We start from the raw sequence: 14,852 nt of genomic DNA, 5'->3' as shown, positions 1-14,852 counted from the left end.
TTCCAACAAGCTTTCAACGTCAATTTCCACTTGAATAAATATCTCAACATCTCTATTCAAGCTCCTCAAAGAATCTATTGTGTTGGATCTTCAACGACTTTTTTCCTTCTCTATTTAAGGAGTCAAAGACTTGGAGAAAAAGTGAAATAAAAATCAAACTATTTTAATTTTAATTTGTTTTTTTAAAAGATTTAAAAGCCCATAAAAAATTGGGGTATGACACACACAAAGATAAGGCAAGGTGTTATAAGCAAAATGGGATATGCAATTCAAGAAGAAGAATTTATTCCTAAAAAACCAAGCAGAACAAGGGAGAAAAGAAACACTTCCCCATCCAACCCTTACAGTGAAATTTGTGATGAGCAAATAATAATGAATGCAAAAATCAACATGCTCATTGAGAAAATAGCTAAGAAAAATCTTATCTCTCCAATGGCTTCTAGTGAGGATGATGATGATATGAGTTACATGTTTCTTAGATGTGTTCGCATTCTCTTAATTGTACTTTCAATTTTCCTGCAATTTTTATTCTTGTAATTTTAATTTCTTAGTAATAATATGAGTATGATGTTTTTCCTTTTCTCTAAAATGTCTTAATTTCCCTTGCTTACATATTTATTTCCAACAATGCATATTTATCCACCTTTTTTTATTTTGACAAAGGGGGATAAGTATACTCTAATGGGGGAGTAAGGTATATTCTTTATCCAACTCAGGGGGAGTTTAATCACTCAAAGAATGTATCAATAATGGGGGAGTAAGGTATATATATAATTTCCTTTTACCACCTTGATAATTTCTCGGCAAGAGTATCAATAATGTCGCAATAATAAAAGATCGAATCCACATGGACTGCTTTTTAACAAGACAAAATGTGTGCAATATATAAAAAATAGTAAAAGAGGGGTTTTCGAGTTTGCAATGCGAAAAGTAAATAAGTGTTTAAACAAAATTATGAAAGCAGCCAAGTTGTGTTTAGAATCCCCTATTTCTCTATTGTTGATGTTTGATGCCTTATATGAATGATCTTATCAATATAACCCCACAGTGAATTAACAAAGTCATTCTAACTGATGCCTCACGAAATAACTCAGTAATCACTACTTTGAGCTTCCTATCCCTAGTCCACCATCATAAGCAGGATTAGGTGACACACATAACATTAATTCCCTATGCCACTACTCGTGGTCTCCTTTTTCTATTTAACCAGCATAAGTAGAACAATTGCCCTAGGTCCAACACATAGACTAATGATAAGTATTCCCTGTGTGCCCAAAATCAATTTAAAAGAGTATCTCACATGAAAAGTATTAAGAACAATAAGCAATTGAATAATATTATAGATCAAAAGGTTCATCAAAAGTCAAATGAACATGTTACCCAATAATATTGAAATAAGTTCATCATAACACAATCTAACCTAGAGAAATTTAGCTACTCATATTTCATATTACAATATCCAAAAAAAATAGATGAGAATAACATGTCAATTCCCTTGAAGTAATGACCTTAAATGGCTTCCAATGCCCTCAAAATCACCCTTGATGTTGTAAAAATCGTACTTTGCTTTCCAAAATTCACAACTCTTGCAAAAGTGCAGAATTTCCCCTTAAAAAGAGCTCAGAATGGATTAGACGCATAAGAAAAGACCAGATAAATGAGCCATTCCGCGTGTTATGACTTGCATCACGCATGTGATTTGGCCTTTATGTCACTATCACACACGCAATTGTGCGTGAGATTTTTCCCGCAGTTGCACTCTTTTCTCCCTTTTTCACCTGAATTTTCACTAAGTCCAATTTCTTCACACTTAACTATTTTTTTCCTCATTCTTTTGTCTTTCTTCTTCATTTTAGCTTATCTTTCACTTGTTTTGATCTAATTTTTTTTGTCTAAATTCATGCAATAAATGACTGTCATCACACCCTCAATCTTGAATGGTTGCTTGTCCTCAATTAACTCACATGCAATTACACATTTCAACAGAAATAAGTCGCACAATAACAATCAAACATTACCAAATAAAGTTTCTTTTACCGGACCATCATTCTAGCTTCCAACTTCTATCCGGAAAATTAGGAAAATATCCTCAAACTGACGAGTACTCAACCTGTCTCTCGGCTCACTTTGATTCATTCAATGGATATGGTTATCTCTCAATCAACATGCAGAATGAATAATGCTTAACTTGATCATGTTCTAATATAATTCATCACAGAAATCACAACACACACCTTTGACGTCTTTTTAGGTTGTAACTTGGCTTATGTTCGGGTAGCATATTTTTAGAAAGTAGGTTTAAACCTCTGGAGTTAGGTGCCTAGTTCTCCTTCTATCATCATATCCCTTTGTTCCTTCTTAACGGTACTAGAGATATTTTGTCCTTCTTATACTTACATTCTTTTTCTTTTCTTTTTTTTTAATAAATGTTTTTTTCCACTTCTTATTTCCTCATAATTTTTGAAAATTTAACCAATTTTCTCTAGTACCCCAATCCCAAACTTAAAATTTTGCTCACTTCCAAGAGCAACCCCAAACTTAATCTTTTGCATACACTTTAGGAACAATATTTCTACCTAACTCAAAATAGAGAGTGGAAAGAAAAGATCTTTCAAGCTATATGGCTAAGAATTTTAGGCTACGTCACCGAAAGAAAGGCTAAGCTCAAAGTTGTTAGCAATGGATATACCGGATACTACATGGTGGTTTAAAAAGGCTTAAGGTTATAAACAAAGACTTACCTCAGTGTGTGTCAGTCAAACCATATGAACCTAATAAAAAATAGATCAAACAAGATAAAATAATAATGCATAGATACACTCGAAAAGAAAGAAAACTGAACAGTGGAATTTATTTGGCTCAAACCTTACTAGTTGAGGTATATGTAGGTTGAGTACAAGTCCTTTGATTATTTTCTCATCCTTTGCCTTCAAATTGTAAGTTTCTATTCTGATGATCAAGTTTCTTTTGGATCATCTGTTCAATGCTAAAGTGTTAAACTTGCAAATCTAAAAAAAATGAACAACTACAAACTTGTTTATTAAAGAAAGCATAATTAGTCATGGAAGGGGTATGCTCGAGTAGCTAATTCCTCTCTTGGAAGGTCTCGAATAATAATAATGTAAATTCTGCAAAACAAAAAAACTAGTTATAACCGATGGGTTTCCTCCCATCCAGGGCTTCTTTTTTGTCAGTAGCTTGACGCCTCATGCTTAAAGCATGTCAGACACAAGGGATACCTCACGCTGGTTAATTCACTTGTTGTCATTCCTTTGTCCACCTTACTATCTTTTTTCTTCCAATTTGGTAGCATGTCTCTAGATCATCCATATATGGTGTCCATTCATACGCTGTAAACACCACATTTTCCTTGTTGAACTTCAAAACCAATTCTCTTATCTCCACATCTATTTTTGCCTTCCCAGTTGCCAAGAATGAGCGTCTAAGAATAATTGACCCTCCTGAATTTCCTTTCATGTCAATCACCACAAAATCTGCAGGGAAGGTCAAAGCATCAACATACATTGACATGTGGGGTCTTCACTCCACCAATGGTACAAGCTATAGTGAACTTGACTAGATCCTTCATCTTTGGTGGAAATGTTTGAGGCGCTGCTATCTTCGCTTTCTCTATCATGTTCGCATGTTATTTTATCAACTTCTGATTTGTACCCTTTAGCAATGCCTGCATAAACTTAGAAAACTTGGGAATCAGTCCTAAAACCTCATGAAACGAAATACTTACTTGAAGTATAGTCAACATTTCTTTAAACTTTGCAAACATTCCTGCCTCATCTTCATGTACCGGTTTCTTCTTAATTATAGGGTACGGTGTTTTGATATAATATATTAATTTTGGGTTTGGATCATTCAAGATTTTCTTCTTTGTTCTTCTCCAAGGGGAGTTTTTATTTATTAGTTGATCAAGGGTGAATCCTCTTTCCTCTTGGTCACCTTGATTGTTACTCACCTCTTTTTCAATCTCATCCTCTTCTTTCTTAATCACATCCTCTTCAATAATTTCATCTTCCCCCTCTTTAGTGATCACCTCAAAACCTGTTTCCATAACCTGGCATGATTCATTCTTAGGATTATCTACAATGTTACCTGTAAATACCCCACTCGAGCTCGATAAAGCAACTATTTTTCTGGATAACTGACCAATTTGTATCTCCAAATTTTTGATTGACGCATCATGGTTTCTAATCATGGATTCATAGTTCTTATTTACCTTATCAAAGCTACTTTGAGTGACTTTAATGAAATTTTGTAAGGTCTCTTCCAACTGTGAAGGTTTCCTTTGCATTGGATCTTGTTGGCCTTGTTGCATACCTTGATTAACACTTTAGTTTTGGTTATTTCCCCAACAGAAATTTGGGTAATCTTTCCAACCCGGATTATAGGTGTTGGAATAAGGGTTGTTCTTCTGAAAATTAGCAAATTGTACTTCTTCACTTGACCCTTCCAAAGAGCACATTCTGTAAGCATGTTATCCTCCACAAAAATCATACCTAAGTGCTTGTACCTGACTCACGTTAGCTTTACCTAAGCTGCTTTCAGCTAGCTTTTTATTTAACAATTCAATATTAGCTAAAAGTTTAGTATGTGTATCAACAACTAACATACCTTTGGGCATGCCCACAATTTCAATTTTTATCGACCTTTTTCTTTTTGAACGATACTCATTCAAGCAAATCTTCTCAATAAGGTATTTCACTTGTGGTCTGGTCATTGATCAGATAGTGCCTCCCACAGAAGCATCCAACATCATGCGTGTCTGACTCTTGATAACTTTGATTAAGTTTTGCATTTGCTCCATATTATTTATATAGTTATTCGAGCATCTGCGTAACAAAATTTTGAATCTTTCTCATGAGTCATAAAGTGACTTTGTTTCATGCTGCTCGAAATTTACAACTTCTGCTCTTCGCTCGGCAAACTGAGTAGTGGTGAAGAATATTTTTAGGAATTTTTCCTCCAATTCCTTCCAAGTTCAGATTTCTCCGTTTGGAAGGTAAAGTAACCAATCCTTAGCCCTTCCAATTAGTGAGAACCCAGACAACCTCAACTTAACCTTGTCTTCAGTGACAACAATTGGTTTGCCCGTCGAGTTATTTCATAGAAGCGTTCAAGATGCTCCCACGGGTCTCCAATCGCGTTCCCATAGAACAAATTATATCTTAAACCTGAAAGCACATAATTTTTAATATCAAAGTTAGCAGGGTCTGCCAATACAAACCCTCTTGAAACTTGTCCTTCATCAGTTCTTTTACACTAATCCCCCATTATTCGGGGTGGTACAGATGCCATGATGATTTCCACTTTAGATTCGGAAGAAATCATGGTTGATCTTAAACTAAGATCCTTTGAGCTATATTCGCTACTCTAACTGCTCTCTTGATAGCACATGCGGTTCTTTCAATTTCTGAATCAAACGAAGTCAACGCCGATCCTGAGCTGCACATACATAAATAAGAAATACTTCATTATCACTATGATTATTAAGAAAAGAAAATAAAAATAAAAAAGACTAAAAATAAAACCTTGCACAAGTGTTACCTTTGTAACCCCGACAACGACGCCAAAAACTTGATGACTTCTCGGCAGGTGTACCAATACTGTCACTATAATAAAAGATTCAATCCACCGAGGTTGGTTTTTAACAAGACAAAATGTATGCAATGTATAGAAAATAGTAAAAAAGGGGGATTTTTGAGTTTGCAATGCGAAAAGTAAATAAGTGTTTAAGCAGAATTACGAAAGCGGTCAGGTTGTGTTTAGAATCCTCTATTATTGATGTTTGATGCCTTATATGAATGATCTTATCACTATAACGCCATGACGAATTTAAAAAGTCGCTATAACTGATCCCTCACAAAATAGCTCACTAATCACTACTTGGAGCTTCCTATCCCTAGTCCACCAACGTAAGCAGATTAGGCGATGCACATAACGTTTTTTTCCCTATGCCACTACTCAGGGTCTCATATTCCTATTCAACCAGCGTAAGTACAACAATTTCCCTAAGTCCAACACATAGACTAATGATCAGTATAACCTATGTTCTCAAAATCAAATAAAAAGAGTATCTCATATAAAAATCATTAAGAATAATAAGCAATTGAATAAGATTATAGATCAAAAGGTTCCTACAAAGTCAAATCAACATATTATCCAATAATATTGAAATAAGTTCATCATAACACACCCTAACCTAAAGGAGTTTAGCTAATCATAATTAATATTACAATACCAAAAATAATATATGAGAATAGCACGTGAATTCCCTTGAAGTAATGGCCTCAAATGCCCTCAAAATCACCTTTGATGTTGTGAAAATCGTACTTTGCTCTCCAAAATTCGCAACCCTTGCAAAAGTGCATAATTTCCCCTTAGAAAGAGATCAGAATGGATCAGATGCATTAGAAAAGAATGTAATCACGTGCGCGATGCAGTTTTTATGTCACCATCACGCGCACGATGCAACCTTTATGTCATTATCACGCGTGCGATGCTGCACGATGGTGCACGTGATTTTTCCTGCAGTTGCACTCTTTTTCTCCATTTTCACCTGAATTTTCACTAAGTCCATTTTCTTCACACTTAGCTATTTTGCCTCATTCTTTGGTCTTTCTTCTTCATCTTAGCTCATTTTCACTTGTTTTGATATGAATTTTGGATTAAATTCATGCAATGGATTGTCATCACACCTCCCCTAAGAGATATGTTGTCATCATCAAAAAGGGGAAGAATGTGGAAACTTATTTTGTAGGTGATATACTTTTAAACAAGAACATCTACTTTTGATGATGACAACCATGATGACAACTAATGTACTATGATAAGCCTAGCTAAAAAATTAAGTAGCTAAAGATGCAAGCCCTATCATTGGGATTTGATAAACTTGACTATCTGATGATGACAAACAAAGAATGCAACTAAAGCCTCATCTCAGAGCCGCTCAAGCATGTATCAACATATAGAGAAGCATTTGACAAAATATTGAAGTAATGCGGTGATCTCCTAACTTAGTGATGATGATCTCTTATTTCAGTAATGAGTGAAACGAATGTAATAAAAAAGGACTTTATCGTTAAAGTACAAGGCTAAAGCGCACACATACTAAACAATTTTCAAAATACTTTACCAAAAGAAAATATTTTGAAAAACATATGGAAGTTGTGTAAGATGAATTGGGGGCATTCAACATAACTATAGGTAAATTTTTTACTTCCCTAATCGATTAGAACATTTGTCTAATCGATTAGACATGTGAAAACTTAAAGCCCAAGCTATTTTGAAGGTGTCTTGATTCTGTGCAATAACTAGATATCTTAAACTTCCTTTTTGAGAACTTACAAATGATTATTTCTATCTTCTAATCGATTAGGAATATGTGTTAACGATTAGATTGCTACAAAATGTTTTTATTGGAATTTCCTTTTTAAGCTAACCTCGGGTCTACAAATAGAGGTTCCATTTCACATTTCAAATCATCCGGAATTGTGTTTTGACACTTTTCTCTCTCTCTCTCTCTCTCTCTCTCTCTCTCTCTCTCTCTCTCTCTCTCTCTCTCTCAAGGTATTCCATTTAGAACAGCTAGGCACTCTGTTCGTATGGGCTAAGGTGAGGCGTTGTTATTTGTTCAATGCTTGTGATCAATATTTTAATTTTGCATCAAATGTGTTAATTGTCACGTGAGATAAGCGACTTATCATTGATCATGCTCATTTTTAAGGATCAACTTAATGGAAATTTTATTTTTTTCTGCGTTTTATATCATGATTTCCCTTCAGCAAGAAGTTTTACAATTATAAGAATGATTAACATAAACAGTTACCGTGATTAGAACCGTTAACGAAAACTGTTTCGATGGTGCAACTAAGAAGATTACAACATTTTTATAAAAAATCACAATAATTATTCTATAGTGTAATTGAGAATGTATGAGAGGTTGAAGATGATCACCGTGGAAAGTTTTGCAGTACGATGGTTGAGGTCTCCGATGATTAGTAATGTAACACCTAAGGCAATGTTTGAAAGAGGTCAAATTATGCAAGTGTGAATGAGAAGACTACTTGAATGTGACTCAAAGTCACACTTATATATATGACACATGGTTAGAATCGTTCACTTTGATATGTCATTGAATGCCAAAGTCTGTTAAATACACATAAATGTTAGAGATGAACACGAGGGAACACTCTTATGCAATAGTGCTCACTTGTGGGCCAATTAGTGAAGAACTTTGCTAAATTAGATCGTTGTATTGAATTAGTCTTATTAAACTTTTGAGTATCCAAAAACATACTTCCTCTGTTTTTTATTATAAGTCGTTTTTTACTTTTCACACGTATTAAGAAATGTAATAATTATGGTATGAAAAAAAGAAATTATGAAGGTTTTACAAAATTGTCCTTCATTAAAGATATTGAAAAGACAAATTGATATAATTGAAAGGAGAGAGAATAATAAATATTTAAGGGTATAATAGAAAAAATAACATTAATGATTCCTTGGTATTATAAAACGCCTTATATTGTGGTACAAAATATTTTTCCAAAGCGACTTATAATAAAAAACGAAGGTAATATATAATAGTAAATAAAAAAAAGATAAATAACTTAAAAATATTATAAAATAACACTGAGCGAATAACACCACATTTGCATAGACTATTGATAAGTCAATTTATTCTTAGAATTAATTTTTATTTTTATTTTTTTACAAAGTAGTCTTAACTATTAGAAAATCACAACTAAAAAATCACACATAATTGTGAGAGTCTAAGATTGAATCTTAGTATTAACGTTCAATCTAACAATATTGAATTTTATCACTTAATAGACCAAAATAATTTATTTAAATCATTTAAAAAACTAAAATATTGTTTTTATTTCCATCTCTTTTTACCCTCACCTTTCGTTGTTAACCCTAAATATTTCCCATCATTCTCATCACTTTAGTCCCATAGAATATGCGTGTATCACTCTTCTTCCTCCGTTCATTTTCATATTTGATGATGTTTCTCAAATATAATTGTCACCATATTCTTTCACAGAGATTTACTTTTCATCCTTTTTGGGTGAATGTTTTTTTGTGAAGGGATATCTTGGTAGACAGATTCTATCTATCGTGGGACAAGTTATATCATATGCCATTGTGAATGTTGAAAGAAAAAAAAGATAATTGAAAGTGATTTTTAAACTACCCACCAAAGTCATTCAAAATCAAAAGCATGTTTGCCTTCACAAACTTTGTGGCAATAGATTTCAACTATAATGTTAAAGGTAAGTTGGTTAGGTATAATTTTAAGGGTAAGTTGATTAAAATATTGTAAATCTATAAAAATAGTTCAATTAATTAGTGTTAAATTTATTAAATAAATCTAAAGTTTAATTCTTAATAGTAATATTTCTTTATATTTATCATAATGTAATATTTTTATAAAACAAACATACCTACAAAACGTAGAGTACAAAATTTAATATTAATAATAGTAATCATTTGTGACAAAAAAGAATAGAAATAAATTTGTTTATATTTTTTAAATAGGTAGTATATTTATTATTCTCTGGGTGCAATTAAACCGAAAAGATCCATACCATTTCAACTAAACTAGTAAAGGACCAGTGCGTTCGCACGGGTCGCGCAAGTGCAATAATTTATTTAAAAAAAATTAAAATATAATATATTTTTTTATTTATATATATATATATATATATATATATATATATATATATATATATATATATATGGTTGGATCAACGTACACAAATTTATTGCATAAGAGTTTTTTTTGAATGTAATGGATGTTAAATGATCAATAAATGGGTTCAAAAAATTTCCACAAATACTTTTTTCCAGTTTGGGACATAATAAAGTAAAACATTATTAATTTATAATAATATAATTTGCTTAATTTTTTTTATACTATATTAAGGAAATAATCAAAAAATATAATATAAAATATTTTTACAATTTATTGATATATTGATATATAATAAACATTCCATTGTTAATGTTATGAATAAACATTCCATTTATCATTGAGATTTTGGACATAAGAAATAAAAATATATTTATTTAGTAATGGATGAAATTTTCCAATCTGTTACTAATTTGAGGTATAAAAGCGCAAATATTAACCTTCATAATAAATGACTATTTAACCAAAATACATAAACCATGTAAAATAAATACCAGAACCTCAAATTAGTAAAAGAAAAGCATTTTGTTGTAATTACTAACTATCATACAAAAATCTATACTTAAAAAAAGAAAAGTAATTTACCAAGGAATCCATAACAATCATCTCCAAATGTTCAATACCCTTATTATTCACAACACTCCAAACATCCATTATTCGAACAGCAAGACGCCAAATTTCTTTTGAGTCATTGATGTCTTTCACAGAATCAACCTTTCTACTCATTTTTACTGAAAAAAAAAATCAAAAATTAATGTAACTGCAAATTTAGATGACTATAAAATTACAAACCTAATAACCTGGAAAACAAAGAGAGTATATAAATTTGATAGATGTGTGTGGCAAAATGCTGAAAAGGATCAAACCTTTGATGTTACACATATATAACATCGTTTTGATTGTATAATTATATGTTATTAAATTATAACTTTAAATTAAAAATAACTATTTAATATAATTGATTAATATTAATTGAGTAATTTAATATTATTGTTAATTTACCTAACAATTAATTATTATTATTGTTATTATTATTATTGTTATTTACCCGTCATATATGATAAGAATATTTTTAAAATTTAAATAGTATATTTATTATTTGATTTGATTTGATTTAATTAAGATCCAAACTCTATAAATTAAAATCGGTTACTTATTATGAAAATAAGATAGGGTCATTCCAATGTCAATCTATTATTAATTGAATTTTATATAGATGTAATTTTGCAATAACACGCTGGCATATTGAATCTTATACCGCTGTTATCTTTGCACTAACATATTTTATCCTTTCAACATAATAATTATAGTAAATACGTACATTCTGTATACCGAATTATAATAAAAATATATTAAAATCAAAAGCAATAAAACTGTTTACAGTAAATAAAAATATAGAATAACATCTTAAAATTCTATTCTATTTGATTATTCATTTACTTATTACTAATTTATTTATTATATAAAAATATATCAAATAAAATTTTAAATATATGTTGTGTCATTAGCATTTATTTCAATTTTTGGAATGATAAGATTGCAACAACAATAAAATAAGGGTAATATTTTTTAGTAGTATAAATAGAGTTTAGTACGAAATTACTTATAGGAACATGAAAGTAGCTGTATTATGGATTGTAATTAGGATAATTAAGTAACTATGGTGGTAATTAACTTTTATATATTAAAAGTAGATTTATTTATTATATAAAAATATATCAAATAAAATTTTAAATATATGTTGTGTCATTAGCATTTATTTCAATTTTTGGAATGATAAGATTGCAACAACAATAAAATAAGGGTAATATTTTTTAGTAGTATAAATAGAGTTTATTACGAAATTACTTATAAGAACATGAAAGTAGCTGTATTATGGATTGTAATTAGGATAATTAAGTAATTATGGTGGTAATTAACTTTTATATATTAAAAGTAGATATAGGGTCATTCCAATGTCAATCTATTATTAATTGAATTTTACATAGATGTAATTTTGCAATAACACACTGGCATATTGAATCTTATACCGTTGTTATCTTTGCACTAACATATTTTATCCTTTCAACAGAATAATTATAGTAAATACGTATATTCTGTATACCGAATTATAATAAAAATGTATTAAAATCAAAAGCAATAAAACTGTTTACAGTAAATAAAAATATAGAATAACATCTTAAAATTCTATTCTATTTGATTATTCATTTACTTATTACTAATTTATTTATTATATAAAAATATATCCAATAAAATTTTAAATATATGTTGTGTCATTAGCATTTATTTCAACTTTTGGAATGATAAGATTGCAACTACAATAAAATAAGGGTAATATTTTTTAGTAGTATAAATAGAGTTTAGTACGAAATTACTTATAGGAACATGAAAGTAGCTGTATTATGGATTGTAATTAGGGTAATTAAATAATTATGGTGGTAATTAACTTTTATATATTAAAAGTAGATGCTATTTGGTACTTACTTTTTTTTCTTCCTACTATGTTGTCTTATCTATTGAAAACACCTTAAAGTCGACAATCCATCAACACACATGTAAACAAAAATTGATTTTTTTATTAAATTATATAAAAATAAATATTGTGTTGAACTTTTATATTGAATTTTGAAAAATTGAATCCACGAATTTAAAAGAACGTTTTAATATTTATATTATCAGTATATACCTTTCAGATGTATATTAATATCCTTCTTTACAAAATTCTCGCAAACATTTTTTTTTTTAGCGATGATGATACGGTTCACTGATAGGATTATCAAGAGTCACAAAATTAAATGGAATTGAAAGTTTGTAGTATATAATGATCTTTTGTAATTAAATTAAATATTTTCAAAACATAAAGTAAACTTTGAATTAATTAATTTATTAGTTTCAAAACTGATATTACAATTAAAATAATCAATTTATTTATCATAATTATTGTGTTGTGGAGTAAGAAAATAGAGAGGATCGTGGAAACTACGACGGATCAAAACTTCTTAAACAATTCGGTGGAGTAGAATCGTAGATCAAAGGTTGCGATCACGATGTTTCTCTAATCAGATGCGTTAATCCTGAAATGACTTTAACAATCTATGTCGATCTTGAATCGAGTTGCTAATCTCCGATGCGGCGGATTATAGGAGGTACCTGTATGGTTAACATTTGAATGCCAAAGTCAGTTCAGAGTTCAAGATAATCATAGTGAAAGTGGATATTAGAGATTATGTACATGAAAACTCTTTGTGAATGTATTTATACATTGGGCTTAATGGAGCAGGTTGGATAAGTGAGACTCGTGTTATTGGGCTTTGACCGACACATAACAGTTGCCCCAAAGACTCGTCGGGTATTCTTGATGTTGGGGTTTTAGTAGTCGTGGTCGGCCTTTAGTAATGGTTGTCCAGGTGTCAACTACCATGTTCTGCTTTGGTTTTGCCAAAGTGTAATGGGGAACGTAAGCATTAAATTCAGTTTCATCATTGAAACTTTTCTCCATTTTTTTGACGTGTGAATTGTAAAGGTATGGAGTGACTTGACGTAGCTTACTATGCACTTGAGTGGGGTTGTGTTCCCAAGACGAAATCTGACCGTTAATCCATACTTGCTTGTTACTTTCAATTTGATCTGTTCGATTACTTTTGCCTATATAAGGATAAAGGGAATATAGATAAACTTTTTTTGCAATCTTGTAGACTAAGTTTCCCCTGTTTCCTTTGAATCTTTCTCTCTTTTGTAAGAGCATTTTTATAGGAGTAACTGTCGCCTTACATTCAAAGCTTCGACTTTCAACCTTTTTCTTTACTTTATTGTCTTCGACCTTATATTTCAAGGCACCTTCTCTTCACTTCAGCTTTTCGTTCAAGCATTAGTCATTTCTTTATTTAAGATGAGTGATAACCCTATTACCATATAAAGTGATTCAGAGAGTAATATTTCTTCTTCCAAAAGGGGAATGGATTCTACTGATGTACCTCGAAAAATGAGAATACGACGCTCATAAAGTGCAATCACACGCTCGTAGGATTGACTAAACATAATCACCATGGAACTTTATTTATTCCAAAAAAGGAAAGGGGAAATATCGATAAAATCCATATAAGAACGGAAATGATTATGATCGTCGAAACTAAATCGGGGTTCAGGAGTCAATTACGCAAGGGGAAAGTATTAGCATCCCTCATGTCCGTTGTATTCAACGGGGAAACGTTTGGTTAGTTATGCACGTTAGTGTTAGCTTATAAATGTTATTCTTCTCAAGTTATTAAGAGGGAAAAGAAGAGGACAAAAATGTTTATTTTTTATTAGGGTGCCTGACGAGACTTTGAATCTCACTCCTATATTCTCCGGGTCCGATGGAGAACTCAAGGCTACGTAGTTCTGGATAGAAAATGTTTCTTTGTTGATCGATCTTAGCGATAGCTACTTTGTGTCAATCAATGAAAACATTGTTGGCTATCCAAAACAAGTGGGGAAGGGAATGTTCGCATCACGACCGAATGAATTTACAAATCAACATTTGCAGGCAACGTCGCTAGCTTGCTCACACGTTCAAGTGGATGAAACATTGTTTTTGCATCATCTTAAGACAAAATACATTTCATTTACAAAAATCGTTTTAGGATCAATCACAAGGCAGTGAGAAAAGAGTTTGATTGGTTTGAAGTATTTTTGGATGATGAGAGAGTTCGGAAGGGCGAGAACTACATCTTGTTTCTTAACTCTCGGGAGCTCATGGACTACATCCCGTTCCTTTTTCATCTTATTTGCAAAAGGGTTTTGATATTGTTATATGTATTGAAGTTTAAATTGAGAAAACACACTCGATGCTAGTTGAGGTTTACTAAGCATTATGGAATTGATATGAGGATGATGAGTGTTTGGATTGACGAGAACTACATCTCAGATCCCAACTCTTAGGAGCTCGTGGACTACACACCGTTCATTTCATCCATTTGATTGAAAACTGTTAAATAGTGGTTAAGTCTTTTTGATTTTTGATTGGAAAAATGGTCTAACGTTGGATCAAGTATTTGATTAACGATTGCAAAAAGGTTTGATCAAATGGTTAGAGAGTTTGAAAATGGTTGAAGATGAAAAGTTCGAAATATTGCCAATGGTAGAAATGGGTTGAAAATAAAGG

Source organism: Lathyrus oleraceus, chromosome 1, assembly GCF_024323335.1.
Source record: "Lathyrus oleraceus cultivar Zhongwan6 chromosome 1, CAAS_Psat_ZW6_1.0, whole genome shotgun sequence".
Taxonomy (NCBI): Eukaryota; Viridiplantae; Streptophyta; class Magnoliopsida; order Fabales; family Fabaceae; genus Lathyrus; species Lathyrus oleraceus.
Note: the sequence above shows the minus strand (reverse complement) of the source record.